This window comes from Muscardinus avellanarius (genome assembly GCF_963383645.1).
Source record: "Muscardinus avellanarius genome assembly, chromosome: X".
Classification (NCBI taxonomy): Eukaryota; Metazoa; Chordata; class Mammalia; order Rodentia; family Gliridae; genus Muscardinus; species Muscardinus avellanarius.
In genome coordinates this window covers 129534639-129552791 of record NC_137792.1, presented here as the reverse complement: position 1 = coordinate 129552791, position 18153 = coordinate 129534639, and positions in this window count along the sequence as shown.

Here is an 18153-nt window from a genome sequence, read left to right as displayed (position 1 = left end):
TATTTAGTTCATTTGCCCATTTCTTGATCGGGTTGTTTGTTTTGCTAGTGTAGAGTCTTTTGAGCTCTTTGTAGAAATTAGCCCCCTATCAGAATGGTGGCTGGTAAAGATCTTCTCCCATTCTGTAGGTTTCTTCTTTAGGAGTACAAACTAGTTCAGCCACTATGGAGATCTGTGTGGAGATTCCTAAGAAAGGTGGGAATAGATCCACCATACGATCCAGTTATACCACTCCTGGGTATCTTTCCAAAGGGGTTGAATTCAGAGAACTACAGTAACATATGCATACCTATGTTCATAGCAGCACAATTCATAATAGCCAAAATATGGAACCAACCCAGACCACCATCAACAGATGAATGGATAGCAAAACTGTGGGAAATACACACAATGGAATTCTATTCAGCCATAAAGAAGAACAAAATTATATCATTTGCAAGAAGATGGAAAGCCCTGGAGAACATTATGTTAAGTGAGATCAGCCAAGCACAGAAGGAGAAGGTACATATGTTTCCTCTAATATGCCCAAACTAGGAAACACAGAGGATACCAGTGGGACTCCAGATAATGGAGGGGCAATACCAGCAAAGTTTGAATGGAAAGATAGGAGAGGAGGAAGTTGAACTTGATTAATGAGGGTCTACATCTGAATACGTGTAAAATTATGAATATGGCATGGTTACCCTGGACAATCATTGGTGGGAGGGGGGAGGGAAAATGGGGGGCGGAAGGGAAAGGGCACCAAGTATAGTTTAAATGTATACCATTTATGTTCAATAAAAACGTGTATTAAAATAATAAAAAATTCTTTTATTTAGGTGTCGTGATGCATACCTGTAATCCTAGTACTTAGGAGGCTGAGACAGAAGGATTACAGGTTTGAGATCAGCCTCATAAACTTACAGAGTACCTCAGCAACCTAGTGAGATCCTGTTTCAAAAAGAAATACGGCTGGGGTTACAGTTCAGAAGTAGAATGCCCTTGGATTCAATCCTCAGTACAAAGAAAAAATGCTCTTATAATGGTTTTAAATTTTTGTTAAAAAAAAAGCTACATACTCATAAAATAATCTGCAAATATAGAAAAGTTTAAAAAGAGGAAGAATCTTGCTAAATCTGCACCAGCCAGACATAACCATTACGGGGCCTTAGTTTCCTAATCTAAATAAAAAGAGGATTAAAAACTACCTATTTAAAGGGTAGCTGTGATAAGTTAATGAACTAGTTCATCTAAAGTGCATTTTCTGCCAGGCATGGTGGCACATGCTTGGAATCCCAGTACTTGGGAGGCCGAGGCAGGAGAATCACAAGTTTGCCACCAGCCTCAGCTACTTATTGCGGCCCCCTGCAACTTAGTGAGAGCTCGTTTCAAAATAAAGAATAAAAATAGGGCTGGGGATGTAGCTCAGAGGTAGAAAGCCCCTGGGTTTAATCACCAGTACCACACAAAAAAGTACATTTTCTGATACCTGGAAGATAGTGAACACTTAATAAATGGTAGCTACTTTCAGTTTAACGAACATTATTCTGAGCATCACTTTTATTATATAGGATTAACAAATGGCTAAGCAAGAACTGGGCATGGTGGCCCCACACACACATTTGTGATCCCAGTACTTGGGAGGCTGAGGCATGAGGACTTCAGTAACTTAGTGAGACACTGAGCTGCTTAGCAAGACCTTATTTCAAAATAAAAATAAGATAGGGCTGGGGGTGTAGCTCAGAGGTTGACTGCCCCTGAGTTCAACACCCAGTATGAGAGAAGAAGAAAAAAGAGGAGGAGGATGAGGATGAGGATGAGGATGAGGATGAGGATGAGGAGGAGGAGGTGGAGGAGAGTGGAGGGGGGTCAAGCTGACAGGGTATAACAATAGGATTTGGGTGGGGAATATGTGAAAGAGTATTCTGATTTTTATTTTTTATTATTTATTTATTTACTTATTTATTTATTTTTGGTGGTACTGGGCTTCATGGAAGCCCTTCTACCTCCGGGCTACACTCCCAGACCTATTTTTTAAAAATACTTTTTATTTGGAAACAGGGTTTCTTAAGCCAGCGCAGCTGGCTTCGAACCTGCGTGATCCTCCTGTCTCTGCCTCCCAAGCATGGGGATTACAAGCGTGCACTACCATGCCAGGCTCTGATTATTTATTTATTTATTTATTCATTTTTGTGTGTGTGGTACTAGGAATGGAACCCAGGGGCATTCACCTCTCAGCTATACCCCCAGCCCTATGTTTTACTCTTTATTTTGAAACAGTTTCTCACTGACTTGCAAGGGCCTCACTAAGTAGCTGAGGCTGGCCGCGAATTCAGATCCTCCTGTCTCAGCCTCCCAAATGCTGGGATTACAAGCTTGTGCTACCACACCTGGCCTGAAAGAGTATTCTGGACTGCAAGAACAACGTGAGTAGGGAACAGGCTGTGGATGTAGCTCAGTGACAGAGTGTTTGCCTGGGGACAATTCTGCCAAAAATAATATCAAAGTGATATGGGTATATAAATATGTACTTGGGTAGGGGAATAAATGGCGTGGTGGAATATTGATTGTATAGGAGAAAAATTATGGCAGACCAAGTTGCTCAGCTCTCTCCTTTTGCTCTCAGGCTCCCCTGTTATTCTTGTCTGCATTATGACCTAACTTTAAATCTCCGAGTTATCCTTCTTTTCTCCACCCTTTACCATCTTTCATCTTTTGCCATTTTCTTTGGAATAAAGGAACAGCATTTTCAGTAATGTTCTGCCTATAAATCCATTAGTAAATTCAGTGAGTATTGACTATTCCTGGGCATATTCGAGTGCATAGGCCGTGTGGTGAGGGCCACATGGACATCAGTGATCAGAGCTCAGTGTGTAGTGCATGCTCTCTTAGGGCAATATAGGGCACTGGGGGATCCCATTCAGCTTTGCAAGGCTCTAAGGAGAGGAAGGATAATCGGGGCCGGCTCTGAGAGAAATTAATAAAGAAACCAAGACTTTTGAGATGAGTAGTCAGGAGAAGGTGTTAGAGAGACGGTGTTGAAGGCAGAAGGAAAATCAGGGATAAGTAAGTTCTTGAAGTGTGAAAGAAAAGGGAATACTTGAGCCATAGACAAGATTTTAGCATGGTAGGATGCTTGCACTTTTCTCAAAACAAAAGAAGTATGTCTTCACAGATAATCTATTAAAAGCAGAAAGTAAACATATCAAAGTTGGTATCCACCCCTACAAATTCCTAGTATTAATCGCTGTTAATAGTTAAGTATTAGATTGTGTTCTTTTCTGTTCTCATGAAAATATCCACTCACGTATATATGTCATGTGTGTATTTATATAGTTTTTAAACTATATCCTTTTATAAAAATATTCTGCCATCATCTGAATGTTTTTACCCCTCCATTCATATGTTGAAACCCTAATGTGATGGTATTGGGAGGTAGGGCCTTTGGGAGATGATAAGGTCACACAGGTGTATAACTCATGAGTGAGACTAGTGCCCTATGTCACCGGCTCTAGAGATCCTTCGCTCTTCCAGCCTCTGAGCGCACAGATAAAAGACACCAGTGTGAATCAGGAAAGAGGCCCTCACTAGATACAGAATCTGCAATGCCTTGGTCTTGGGCTTTCAAGCTTCCAAAACGGTGAGAAATAAGTTTCTATTGTTTATAAATCATCCCGTCTAAGGTATTTTGTTATAGCTGCCTGAGCGTAATAACACATATTTATCTAGCTCTTTGCTACTTGATGGTTTCTATTGGAAATATAATACAGATGCGTTTCTTTATCAGTATAAGAACCCATTCTTGGTAGTAGAATGGCATTCCATATACAAGGGGATGTACTGTAATTTACTTAAGTTAAGCATCAATGACATTTTGTTATCTTTAGTTTTTTTTGACATTATACAATTCTGAAATTAGCTCACTGGAGCATTAGAAATATTTTGCCTACTTTTACAAGCATTTCTGTAAGGTAGCTTCTTAGAAGAGTATATTAGTTTTCTAGGGCTGCCATAAATTACCCAAACATGGTGGCTTGAGATAAATGCCTTTTGTTCCAGTTTGGAAGGCTGGAAATCTTAGATGAAGGTGTGGGTGAAGTCATACCACCTGTGAAGGCTTAAGGAAAACAAGCCTTCCTTGCCCTAACTTTGTGTGGTTCCTAAGAATCCTTGGCAACCCTTGATGTGTAGCTCCAGTTCTTCAAACTTTATCCTTCATCGTTATGTGCTTTTCTTCCCTCTGTGTGGATCTGTGGATCTCCAGATCTTCTTGGATTGATAAGGACACAAATCATTGGATTCTAGTATGACCTCATCTTAATAACATTGGCAAGACATTATTTCCAAATAAAGTCCCAATTCCAGGTACTGGGGGTTAGGTCTTCAACATAAGTTTTTTGGGGACACATTCAACTCCTTATAGAGGAGGTCTGAGTCATTAAATGTGCATGTTGAAACCTTGATAAGTATCACCAGAGGTTGTAACAATGCAAACTTATTTAAAAAATATAGCAAGAGTACAGTTATGTGCCATTTAATGGCTCGGTATATATGACAGCGATTCCAATTATGATGGTGCTGAAAAGTTCCTGTCATCGAGTGACTTCATGGCCATCATAACATCCTGGCTCAGTGCATCACACACATGTTTACTGATGTAAACAAAGCTCCCACACTGGCAAGTGTATAAAAGTATAGCACATACAATTATGAATAATACATAATACTCAATAATGATAAGAAGCCACTATCTTACTGGCTTATGTATTTATTAGACTATACTTTCTATTATTATTTTAGAGTATACTCCTGCATATAAAATACTTTATCATAAAACAGTATGTCATATTAAACCAGCATGCATCTTGTGTTACTGCGCCGCCTGATTGCATCAGGGAGCCACAATGAATGATTGACCTATACCATCTAGTTCGTGTAAGCGCACTCTATGATGTTCACACAAAGACAGAATTGCCTAATGATGCATTTCTCAGAACATACCCATATCATTAAGTGATGCAATTCTGTGCCTATTTTGCTGTTTTTCAGTTGAGTTAACAGTCTTTATTTATCTTTAATACCTTTTGTACTCCAAGACGCTGAAAAAATGGTCTCATTTTCATTGCACTCTTATTCATATTTTTTCTGTGAATTTCCTGTTAATATCCCTTATCCAATTATATTGTTTTGCATTTAATTTCATATTGATATATAATTCACAGACAATAAAATTCACCATTTAAAAATGTATGATTCAGTGGTTCTTAGAATATTCACAGAACTGTGCAAATATCATTGCTAATTCCAGAGCATCTTCATCGCCTCCAAAAGAAATTCAATATCAATCAGCAATCCCTCTCTCATTTCCCCTTTCTCCTGCTCCTGACAACAACTAATCTATTTTTTTGTCTCCATGGACTTGCCTCGTATGAATATTTTACATAAAGGAGATTACATGGTACGTGATATTTTGTGTTTGGGTTTCTTTCACTTAGCATAATGTTTTAAAGGTTCCTCAGGTTGTATCATGTACAATTATTTATTTCCTTGTTATTATCAAATAATATTCCATTGTATGGATATATAACATTTTGTTTAATCATTCTACTGAAGTTGAACATTAGCTTGCTTGGTTATTATGACTAATGCTGCTATGTACATTCAAGTACAAGTTTTTGTATGAACATATGTTTTTAAATTCTCTTGGGTATTTACCTAGGAGTGGAATTTCTGGGACATATGGTAACTACGTTTAACTTTTTGAGGAACCACCAAAGTATTTTTCACAGTGACTGCATTATTTTATGTTCCTATCAGCAATGTATGACGGTTCTAGTTTCTCTACATCTTTGCCAACATTTGTTATCATTCATTTATTTTCATATTATGGCTACCCTAGCGGGTGTGAATTGCTATCTCCTCACAGCTTTAATTCATATTTTCCTAATCACTGGTGATGTTGAACATTTTTTCATGTGCTTATTAGTTATTTGTGCATATTCTTAATATCTACTCAAAATTTTTATCTATTTTAAAATTGTTTTATTATTGAGTTCTAAGTTTTTCTTATATATTCTGGGTAAAGTCCCCTGTTGGGCACTTGATTTGTAAACATTTTTTCCATTTTTATGGGTTACCTTTTTACTTTTTTGATAACATCCTTTGGTACACAAAGTTTTGATTTTGGTCAATTCCAATTATGCATCTATTCTTTTTGTCTCTGATTTTAATATCACATCTAAGACTCCATTGTCAAGTTCAAGTTCATCAATATTTATCTAAATGTTGTTTCTTTGAGTTTTATAGTTTTAACTCTTACATTCAAGTATTTGATCCATTTTAAGTTTGTTTTTGTATATAGTACGAGGTAGGGATTCAAATTCATTCTTTCAGATGGATATGCATATATAATTCATATGTATATCTTTCAAATATATAAATATATAAATATACTTTATATACAGACATTTTATATGCATATTTAGTTTTCATAGCAGCATCTATTGAAATTACACCTTTTTTATTTGGGGCATTTTAATTTGTATCATTTTGGGTAATGGAGTGTCAGCATGTACACAGCTCTTGGCGCCCTCCCCACTGGGTTTCCTTCCTCTCCTTCCCCCTCCCTATGCATGGAAATGACACCTTTCTAGTTTGAATAATCTTGGTACCCTTGTCAAAATCATTTGACCATATGTATAAAGGTTAATTTCTTGACTCTCTATTCAATTGCTTTGTAAGTCTGCCTTTATTTTTGTACTATACCATCTTGATGAGCATAGCTTTTTTTTATAAAAAAAACTCACAAAGTGTTAGTTTTCTAACATTATTCTTCTGTTGCAAGATTGTTTTGGATATTATATGTCCCTTGCTTTATATGAATTTTAGGATCAGCCCATTAATTTCTGCAAAAGTGGCAGTTAGAATTTTGACGGAAATTGCCTTCAATTTATAGATCACTTTGGGGAATATTGCCTTATAATATTAGGTCTTTAATCTTTTCTATTTATGCTTTCTAGTTTCTAGTAGAAAAATATTGTACTTCTTGGATTATATTCAGAACATCTCTAAGTATTTTATGATTTTCATATAGTTATAAATATTATTGTCTTAAATTTTGGACCGTTCATTGATAGTGTATAGGAATACAAGTGTTTTGTATACACATGACCCTGACTTATGATGATTTTATTTATGATATTTCTATTTTATGATGGTGTGAAATCAGTGCACTTTTAGTCAAAATACACTTCAAATTCTGAATTTTTTGCTTTTCCTTGACTATGATATGTGGTAATATACTCTTTTATGATGCTGGGCAGTGACAGCAAGCTGTAGCTCCAGCTATGTAATTAAAAAAACAATACTCCATGGTTTACTTGGTTGCCTGTGTATTTTAAATACAGGTATAATAAATTATATGAGACATTCAACACTTGGTTATTAAGTAAACTTCATGTTTCATGATTTTTGTCCAACTGTAGTCTAATGTAAGAGTTCTTGGCATGTTTAAGGCAGGCTTGGCTAAGCTGTGATGTTAGGCAGGTTACACATATTAAATGCCCTCTTGATTTATGAGATTTTCTATGTATAATGGGTTTATTGGGTCATAAATCTATGACAAAGTGAAGAGCATCTACATCAATCATATCCTGAAACCTTGCTAAATTTAATAGCTTCATTATTTTTCAGTGGTGGATTCTTTAGGGTTTTCACTATTGTATCATGCCATATGTAAACAGATATTTTCCCATTCCCAATGCCCTTCCTTTTTCTCTTCCTGCCCCCCTTCATTCCTACCTTCACCCCTCCCTTTCTCCCTTCATTCCTTCATTGCCCTAGTTGTCCTGGCTAAATATCCCAGCAGGTCTACTGAGTTTTCCCAGTTCAGTTTTGAACATTCCGAGTTAGAGGTGCTTGGGCATCATTTAGATGCAGTCAAGTAGATGGTTGGCCAAGCACATCACAAGAGCCCTGTGGTGTGGAAATTCAGGGTTAGTAGATATTGACATAAAGATGGTAACTTAAGCCCTTGAGGAAAAAATGACCTTGCTCAGGAAGAGTATTTAGAATGAGAACAGGACCTAGAAAAGAATCCTGGAAGTCAATATCCAGTAAGGAGTGGGAATAGGAAGAGAAGTTCACAAAGGAAACTGAGACGTCACCGACAGAATGGTGGGAGCTCCAGCTCGCGAGCATGGTGTAATAGAAGGCAAAGAAAGGAGTTTCAAGAAAGGGGGAAAGGTCAGGGGCTGAGAGGAATGAAAGGCTGTCGGTGCTGCTGAGAAGCTCAGTGAAGTAATGTCTGGGGTATGTTAGCGCATATTAAAATACTCACGGAACAAAACCAGTAAAGGAGATGGTAAGATGGTCAGGACAGAGCGACAATCGATAGCCTGTCTTTTTAGTTATCAAATACATACTCTTTCTGGATTTGGATCATATTCATGTATTGTTTATTCTCTTTGATGTAGTTAAAATTAACTTTAGGGACTGTTTTGGCTTGGGAAAATTTGTTTTAAGGAGCCATATATATGCAGGTTCCAGGTAGAAGGTTCCTGATCTAATTTCTCTACCTCAATGTTTTTTCAAAGTATACTCTGAACTGAATTAAAGTCACCACAAACATTTTTTTAAAAATACAGATTGAAAGCTTAGGGGAAATTTTAAAAAGATATGTTTTAAATATAGCTTCATATAATAAGAAAGATGAGAAAAGTTTGGGGGCTTTATTTATTTATTTATTTTGGTGGTACTGGGGTTCCCGGAAGCCCTTCTACCTCCGGGCTACACTCCCAGACCTATTTTTACATTTTTATTTGGAAACAGGGTCTCCTAAGCCAGCGCGCGCAGCTGGCTTCGAACCTGCGCGATCCTCCTGTCTCTGCCTCCCAAGCGCGGGGATGACAAGCGTGTGCCACCACGCCCGGCTGGGGGCTTTATTTAAAATTTTACCCTGGTACAATGCACAGATATGTTAATTGCAGTGGAATTCTGAATTTGATCTAAATATTTTCAGGTATTTGAATAATAATTTTTAAGGAACTTCAGTGATCAGACTTCCTGACATGCTCCGTAACTGGGGGAGTGATTTGGATCTTACAGATGAAATATTCTGTTAAAAATAATAATATGGCAGATGTGGTGGCGCACGCTTGTAATCCCAGCATTCGGGAGGCTGAGACAGGAGGATCTGGCTTCGTGGCCAGCCTCAGCTACTTAGTGAAGCCCTTTCCAACTCAGTGAGACCCTGTTTCAATATAAAGAATAAAAATAGGGCTAGGGGTACAGCTCAGAGGTACCACAAAAAAAAGAATAAAAAATATGGCTGGGGTGTAGTTTGGAGGTAGATTGCCCCTAGGTTCAATCCCTAATAGCACAAAAAAGTGTCTGTAAAAAATAAAAATACAAGCTGGGCATGGTGGCGCACACTTGTAATCCCCACGCTTGGGAGGTGGAGACAGGAGGATTGCACTGGTTCGGAGCCAGCCTCGCTGGCTTTAGAGACCCTGTTTCCAAATAAAAAAATATAAAATAGATTTGGGAGTGTAGCCCGGGCATATAAGGGCTTCTAGGAACCCCAGTACCACAAAAATAAATAAATAAATAAATAAATAAATAAATAAATAAATAATAAATAAATAAAATACAGATTCATGGTCATAATTTCAGACCTCTGAATTACAATTCTAGTATTGATACACTGGAATCTGCATTAATTTAAACAGTTAATTCCTACACATAGTTAATTTGAGGAAGCATGGTTTTGGAAGAATTGTCATCTAAAAGTTAAGTTTATTCATTGAGGGAACAGAGAATAGACCCATCCAAAGGGGACACAGATCATGAGTTTATTGGCTACATTTATGTACTGGTGGAGAACCTCATAGAATGTTTGCCAAATTTTAGCTAAGTCTTTTTATAAAAGTACCCAGTAATATCACTGGTGCCTGGCTGAAGCCGTGGTGTCTATCCTCCTATGTCACTGGTCAGACTCTGTCTTTCCATCTAATTTTTCCTCTTAAGCTCAAGACTCCTTGCTTTTAGCTAATCTGCAATCGACTGAACATTTGAGTTTCCTGAAATTCATGTGTTGAAATCCTAACTGCCATTGTGATAGTATTTGGAGGTGGGGCTCATGGAAAGTGATTAAATTTGGGGTTAAGAGCTCTCATGAGTGGTATTAGTGCTATTAGAAAAGAACCCCAAAAGAACACTCTCACCTCTTTTGCCATGTGTGCACACCATATGAAGATGGCCATCTATGAACCAGGAAGAGGGATCTCACCAGATACCAAATCTGTGAGCACTTTGATCTGGGACTTCCCAGACTCCCAAACTGTGAGAAATAAGTGCTCTCTAAGTCGCCCCCTCAGTCTATGGGATTTTGTCACAGTAGCCTGAAATAAGATCCCCTCCTATATTCCTTTTGACTGGTAACTGCATCAACCTGTAAAAAAGGACAGCTTAGAAGTAGAAAATGATATTCTAATCCAAGTACTTAGGTTCTCTGTAGATTGCCTGACCTATATTAAATGACATCTAATTCAATTCTTAAACCACTAACACCATCGTATACTTTACTGTTTCATGTTTCTTTGGAGTTTTCTTTGTGCTTTGCCTTCTGCCTGGCCAGCCAGTTAGCTTGTTATTACTTCGCCATTTTCTTCACTCACAGTCTATGTTTCCTTTTGTTAATAATAACATCAAGGAAAGAGGGAACTAAAATGACCATAGAGACTTTTGCCTCCAACCCTCTTGTTTTTACAGATAAGAATACTGAAAGCCAGACCCATGAAACAACTTGCCCAAAGTAACACAGCTAGTTTGTGGCCCGTCTAGGAGCTTGAGTCTCCTAATTCTTCTTCCAGGGTTCTTCCCACTGTAGTACGAATAATTAGCCCCAGAGAAGACGAACTAATAATTTTCATATTTTCTTCAAACAGAACCAAATCTGAGGTGCAAAAGAAAGGAACTGGAGAAGAAGAGTGAGTTTTTTTTTTTTTCAAAAAGCTTAGTCTGTTAAAGAGATTTAACTTTCAATCACTATATTAGCTTTCATTTTTTCCTCCCTTCTCTGCCAGAAACAATAAAATGACTACTGCAGCTCGGAGACCAAGGCAAGGTATTACACTTAAATCTGAGTTGAAATGATTTACAATTGAGTGGGAAGACGGTCTGGTGTACTGAGTTTACCAGGCTATTTCTGAACGCCACTGAGCAGCCATGTGACCCTCATATAATCCTGCCCAGGCTCTTTCTCTTAGTTTTTTTCATTTTGCAGAGATGACTCTACTCAGAGTGCTTAGGCAGAGCCCAGTGAGAAGTCAGTGGCTTTAAAAAAAGAAGTTACTTATATTCAAGGTGTACCGGCACAGGACAACTTATTAGCTGCCTGTTCTACAAAAGATAAAATTGAAGCCTTGAGAAGTGAATGGATTCCTTATTGCCTCACACTGTGGCATGATTAATATTCACTTTGGACAACTTGAAAAGTTCTCCAAGTTGAACAGAATATCATATTTTAAGATGGGAGAAGAAATCTGGAGTAAGGGAGGATGATTCTCTTCCCACCGATCTTTTTTACCTTGCTAATGAGCCCTCTGGATATTACCAAGAGTCATTAGAAAGTGAGCACAAAGTGAGACAGGAAAAGACCGACTATTCAGAGACACTGTCCAAAGGAGGAAATGCAGTAAGACGCGGTAAAGTCAAGCAATCTGCCTGAACAGAACATGTGGCTTGGTGCACAGGCAGGTGCCAAAGAGGATAGGTGGGAAAGAGCATGTGCTGAACCAAAGGGATTTTCAGAAACCGAGAACGGTAGGAGATAAACGGACAGTCTCCAAGGTGCTCTGGAAAATCAATCACAAACATCATCTAGAAGCAGCTGACTTAATTCATTCTATTCCTATTACAATAAATCTGACTGGCATATAAAATTTGTGTGCCTGGAAATACTGGCCTGAAAAATTACTTTTGAGCCCTTGCTTGAATTTTTATGTGAATAAAGAAGACTGGGAATCCGCCAAAAACACAGAGAGCTCAACCATTTCCTCTTCCAGAGAATCTTTCAAGGCCCAAATCCAGCCTAGGGTGTGGGTAGTAACCTACTATATAAAATAATTTGTAAACATTTCGGTTACTCAAAATGAAGAGGCTGCCTTTTATGGGTTAGACACAGGTCTTCCACTAGGACGGGTACTTAAAATGCTTTTCTTTCATTGGGGATGCTTATGTATCAACCCATATGTAGTTTCTCATCCCGCCTCCCTCTTATTTAATGCAAAGAGGTTGGCCAAGGAACAGAATAAATTGGATGGCCCACCCAGGAGTTGGATCCATGACTGGGGCCTCATTAGCACCCTGGCTCAGCCAACTAGTTCTAATGAAATCTCCACTGAAGTGGTTGAGATGGATTCCTAAGCCTTAAACTAGAGCTACTGAAAAAGGACAACTCTTTTTTTTTTTTTTTTTTTTTTTGCAACATGAGCTTACTCTAGATCAGTTTCCATGGATGATAAGTAAATCACTTCAGAGCGATCAATCTCTTTTTGTGTATTTTGCTGGGCACCTATGATGTCTTTTTTGTGGCTTGACAGCATATTTTTTAGCATTGAATAATTTTTCATTGTCTGGATGTAATCATAGTTTATCCATTCACCTACTGAAGAACATCATGGTTGCTCCCAGTTTCTGGTGACTATGAGTAAAGCTTCTATAAACATCTGCGTATAGATTTTGTGTAAGTTTTCAATGCATTTGGATACATTCCAAAAAGCACAATTTTGGGGTCATATGGTAAGAATATGTTAATCCTGAAATAAATTGCTGATCCAAAGTGGCTGTAGCATTTTGTGTGTCCACTAGCAATGAAGGAGTTATTATTGTTCCACGTCTTTAGCCAAATGTGGGAAAAGCTGTATAGTGATAATGCATCATTATTTTAACTTGCAATTCTCTAATGACACAGGATATTAAGCATCTTTTTTTTCTTGGTGGTACTGGGGTTCCTGGAAACCCTTCTACCTCCGGGCTACACTCCCAGACCTATTTTATATATATATTTTATTTTTAAATTTGGAAACTGGGTCTCTTAAGCCAGTGAGGCTGGCTTCAAATCTGCGCGATCCTCTTGTCTCCACCTCCCAAGCGCAGGGATTACAAGTGTGCACCACCATGCCCGGCTTATTAAGCATCTTTTAATATGAGTATTTTTCTACTGATATATCTGTTTTGTTGAGATGTATGGATATTTTCCCTTTTTTGATTGAGTTGTTTTCTTATTGTTGAATTTTAAGAGTCCTTTGCATATTTTATATAAGAGCCTTCTATGAAATATGTCTTTTGAAAATATTTTCTCCTAGTCTTTGGCTTGTCCTCATATTCCTTGGACAGTCTTATGCAGAGCAGAAGTTTTAAATTTCTGTGAAGTCTAGCTTATCATTTTTTTTCATGAATCACACCTTTGTTGTTGAAACTAAAATGTCATTTCTATCCCCCTGGCCAGCTAGGTTTTCTCCAGCAGTATTCTACAGGGTATTGTAGTTTGTATTTTACATTTACATATATGATCCATTTTGAGCTAATTTTTGTGAAGGGAGTAATAGCTCTATTTTTCTTTACATATTTTGCATGTGGATGTTTGATTGTTTATACACCGTTTGTTGAAAACATTATGCTCCTATGTGAAGAATAAGTTGACTGTATTTATGTGGGTCTATATATGGGTTTCCTATTATGTTCCATTGATCTATTTGTCTAATCTCTCACCAATACCACATTCTTGGTTACTGTAGTTTTATAGTAAGACTTGAAACTGAATATGGTCAGTCCTCTTACTTTGTTGTTATTCTTCAATATTGTGTTTATTATTCTGGGTCTTTACATATAAACTTTAGAATCAATTTTTCAATATCCACAAAACAACTTACAGGGACTTTGGGATTGCATCTATAGAACAAGTTAGAAAGCAGTGACATCTTGATATGAAATTATTTTTCTTTGGTTTTTCATCAAAGTTTTATAGTTTTCCATACCTTAGATGTTGTACATATTTTATTAGATGTATAAATATTTATTTTTGATGCTTATGTAAATGGTAGTATATATGTGTGTGTGTGTGTGTGTGTGTGTGTGTGTGTGTGTGTGTGTGTGTTACTGGGACTGGACCTAGAGCCTCGCAAATGGTAGGCAACTGCTCTACCACTGAGCTACCTCCTAACCTCCCTTTTCTGATTCAGGGTCTCAATACATTGCCTACACGGGCCTCAAAATTGTGATTCTCCTGCCTCACCCTCCTAAATATCTGGGATTACAGCTGTGCACCACCATGCCTGGCTTGGCATTGTGTTTTTAATTTCAAACCACACTTGGCTGGTATATATGAAAACAATTGAGTTTTGAATATTTATCTTGGACACTACATTCTTTTTATGATTGTTTATTACTTCAAGGAGTTTTTGTTGTTCTTTTTATAATTTTCTATTGGTGCGTTGTAGTTATCCATCTTAATGGAGTACAAGATGGTGGAGGCATGCATGCACACATCACCCAATTAGCCCTTACCCAGTTCCAGCCCTATTTCCTTCCTTTCTCTCTTTCTCATGTTTGGCTAAGTGATTGACTTTTATATGTTTGTTAATGTATTTTCTACATGTGATGCTATCTGTGAACAATGCCAGTTTTATTACTTTCTTCAAATTCAGCATATTTTTTGTTTCCTTTTCTTATTTTATTACATTATACAGAACTTCCAATACAAGGTTTAAAAGCATTGGTGAGCCGGGCGTGGTGGCGCACGCTTGTAATCCCCGCGCTTGGGAGGCGGAAACAGGAGGATCACAGAGGTTTGAAGCCAGCCGCGCTGGTTTAAGAGACCCTGTTTCCAAAAATAAAGTAGGTCTGGGAGTGTAGCCTGGAGGTAGAAGGACTTCCAGGAACCCCAGTACCACCAAAAAAAAAAAAAAAAAAAAAAAAAAAGAAAAAGAAAGAAAGAAAGAAAAAAGAAGCATTGGTGAGAGGGGACTTAATTTTCTTGTTCAATCTTAGCAGGAAAGCTTCTATTTTCTTACCATTAAGTGTGATGTTAGCTGTGGGGTTTTTTGTAAATGCTCTTTATCTTGTCCACTGACTGTGCTAAGCCAGGGGGAGAGACTATGGGACTGTGGTTTCTGCCTGCCCAGATTAGCTGCCTTTCCAATTCTCATTGACCTCAGAAACCTAGTTGAGATACTAAGTTTACTGATATATATATATATATATATATATATATATATATATATATATATACATATATATATATGAATGGGTAGTGGATTTTGTCAAATGTTTTTTCTATATCTATTGGTGTGATCATGTGATTTTTCTTCTTTAGCCAGTTGGTATGATAGGTTTTATTATTTGCTTTTTCTATGTTGAATCAGCCTTATGCATACTATGGATAAATTCCATTTAGTCATGGCATATACTTATTTTTATACTGTTGGGTTCAAATTGCTAATATTTTGTTCCAGATTTTATATCTGTGTTCAAGAGAAAGACTGGTACGTAGCTTCTTTGTTCTATAATACCTTTATCTTGTTTTGTTGTTAGGATAATGTTCGCCTCATGAAGTGAACTAGGAAATATTCCTTCTGTTTCTATCTTTTCGAAGAAATTGCCAAGATTTGGTATAATTTCTTCCCTAAATTTTGGGTGGAATTCACCAGCAAACCTAGCTGGACCTGATATATTCTGTTTGGGAAGATTATTAATAATCAACTCAATTTCTCTAATAGGTATAGGCCTACTCAAATCATCTATTTCATCTTGTGAGAGTTTTGACGATTTTTTATAATTATTCATTTATTTATGGTACCAGGGCTTGAACCCAGAAGCATTCTATCTCCAAGCTATATCCCCAGCCCTATTTTTTATTATTTGTTTTGGTGGTACTGGGGTTCCTGGAAACCCTTCTACCTCCGGGCCACACTCCCAGACATATATATATATATATATATATATATATATATATATATATATATATAATTTTGGAAACAGGGCCTCTTAAACCAGTGCAGCTGGCTTCGAAGCTGTGTGATCCTACTGTCTCCACCTCCTAAGTGCGGGGATTACAAGCGTGCGCCACCACCCCCAGCCTTTTATTATTTGTTTGGAAACAGAGTCTCACTAAGTTGTTGAGAGCCTCACTAAGTAGCTGATGCTGGCCAATAACCTGTGATTCTCCTGTTTCAGCCTCTTACGTTCTGGGATTACAAGCATGTGCCACCATGCCTGGCTTATTTTTAAAGATTTCCTTCACGTATCTATCTTCAAATATTTTGGCTACATTTCTTACTTGTCTATATTTATGAATATATATATAGATATACATATGTATGTGTATGTATGTATGTGTACATATATATTTCCCTGTATATATATAAATATATAAATATATATAATATATGTGTATATATATATAGAGAGAGAGATTTCTAAAGTGTGTTCTTTACTGATGTCAACAAGATGACAGAATAATAAGCTCTGGACTTCTTTCTCCACACAAACATAGGAATTCATGGACAGATTCCCTTTATGAAAACTCAGAAACTAGTTGAAAGTTCCTTCTCCCGAGGTGGGAACAAAAATAGCCATAATACAGTGAGAAGGGAAATCTGAGTTTTATAATTAGATATAAAATGTCCCCTAAAGAGCTCATTTATTAATGTTTGGAGTTGGTGTAACTGAGTCTTGAGGGTTGTAAATTCAGCAGTGGATAAATCCACAGTAATAGATTTATCTGGGAGGTGGCCTGGGCTAACAGGGTGTGGCTAGAGGGAATGGATCCCTGGGGGTGCAGTCTTAGGAATTATATATGGTTCTTCTTCCCCTGTTCTTTCTTGTTTGGGCCTCCATGATGTGAGGAGCACAGCCCATGTCCTCTCCCTCTCACTGCTTCCTGTCACCATGCCTGAGATCTGCGGTCTCCGGCCTCACATGGGCTGAGCCCCAAATTGTAAGAAATAAATCTTCCTTCCTCTAAGGTATGTGATCAGGGCTTTGGATTATGGCTCTGAGAATGCTGACTGGAACACTGAGATACTCTCTCACCATAATATTTGCCTTTGAAATAGTGTTATATGATTAGGGAGAAAACCCTTAGGTTTCAGCTTCTCTCTAGCTAGAGAATGACAGGGATTGCATATCAAATATTCTAGTTACTTTGGGAAATTCTCAGAGGACTGGATTTTCTCTTTTCCATCTTGGAGCCCTGAGAGAACCAAGCATAATCTAGCTGTCTAAGACCAGTAAAAACCGAGATAGCAGTTTGGGCTGGCAGTCACCAGAGGCCTATAGCACCTCTTGTCAGCTTAGGATAAAGTCTTATTTCAGCTTATGTCTGGGATGGGAAAGAACCATTTGTCTAATGTTCTGACTTTTCTAGAGGCTTCCCAGAGGACTGACTTCTTTAGTCTGTGTCAGGGAACTAAGAAACTTGGCATAATGCAACCGCATTAAGGGCCAATGAAAACAGAAATGATGTTGTGGTCTAGTACACAGCTGGTTGCCACAGATCCTCCTTCTTACTTCAATAATCCAAAATTTCCTGTTCTTGCCTGAGCAACTGGCTTTAGTATTGCTTGTTTTGGAGTGCTGATGGAACTCAGCATACTCTAGAACAAAGAACACAGATTCAACTACAATGAAGATTGGAAAGGGCTCAAGGTTTATGGATGGGCTGATTCATTAGGTTATTCACATGAGAATAGTCTGTGAAAAATAATAGAGATGGCCATTTTTCATAAGGCATGGACATAAGCACAGAGATTTAAGTAAAATGAACAAACAAGGAAATATTTTCCAAACAAAGGAACAAAGTAAACCTCCAAAAACCAATTCTAATGAGATGGGGTTATGCGACTTACCTCACAGTGAATTTTCTTTCCTTGATGAATTCGTTTTTCTTTCTGGATAACCATTGTAAAGATGTTCGCCTAGGTCAAGGAGAAAAATGCGTGAACAATGTGAGAAATCAACAAAGGAATAGAAAATATATATTAAAAGTACTGATCACCTGGGTTCCATCCCCAGACCCACAAAAAAAATACCGATCATAAATCATGGAGTTGAAAACTCTATCTGAACGGAAGAACTTACTGGATGAATTTGACAACATACTAGATCAAGCTT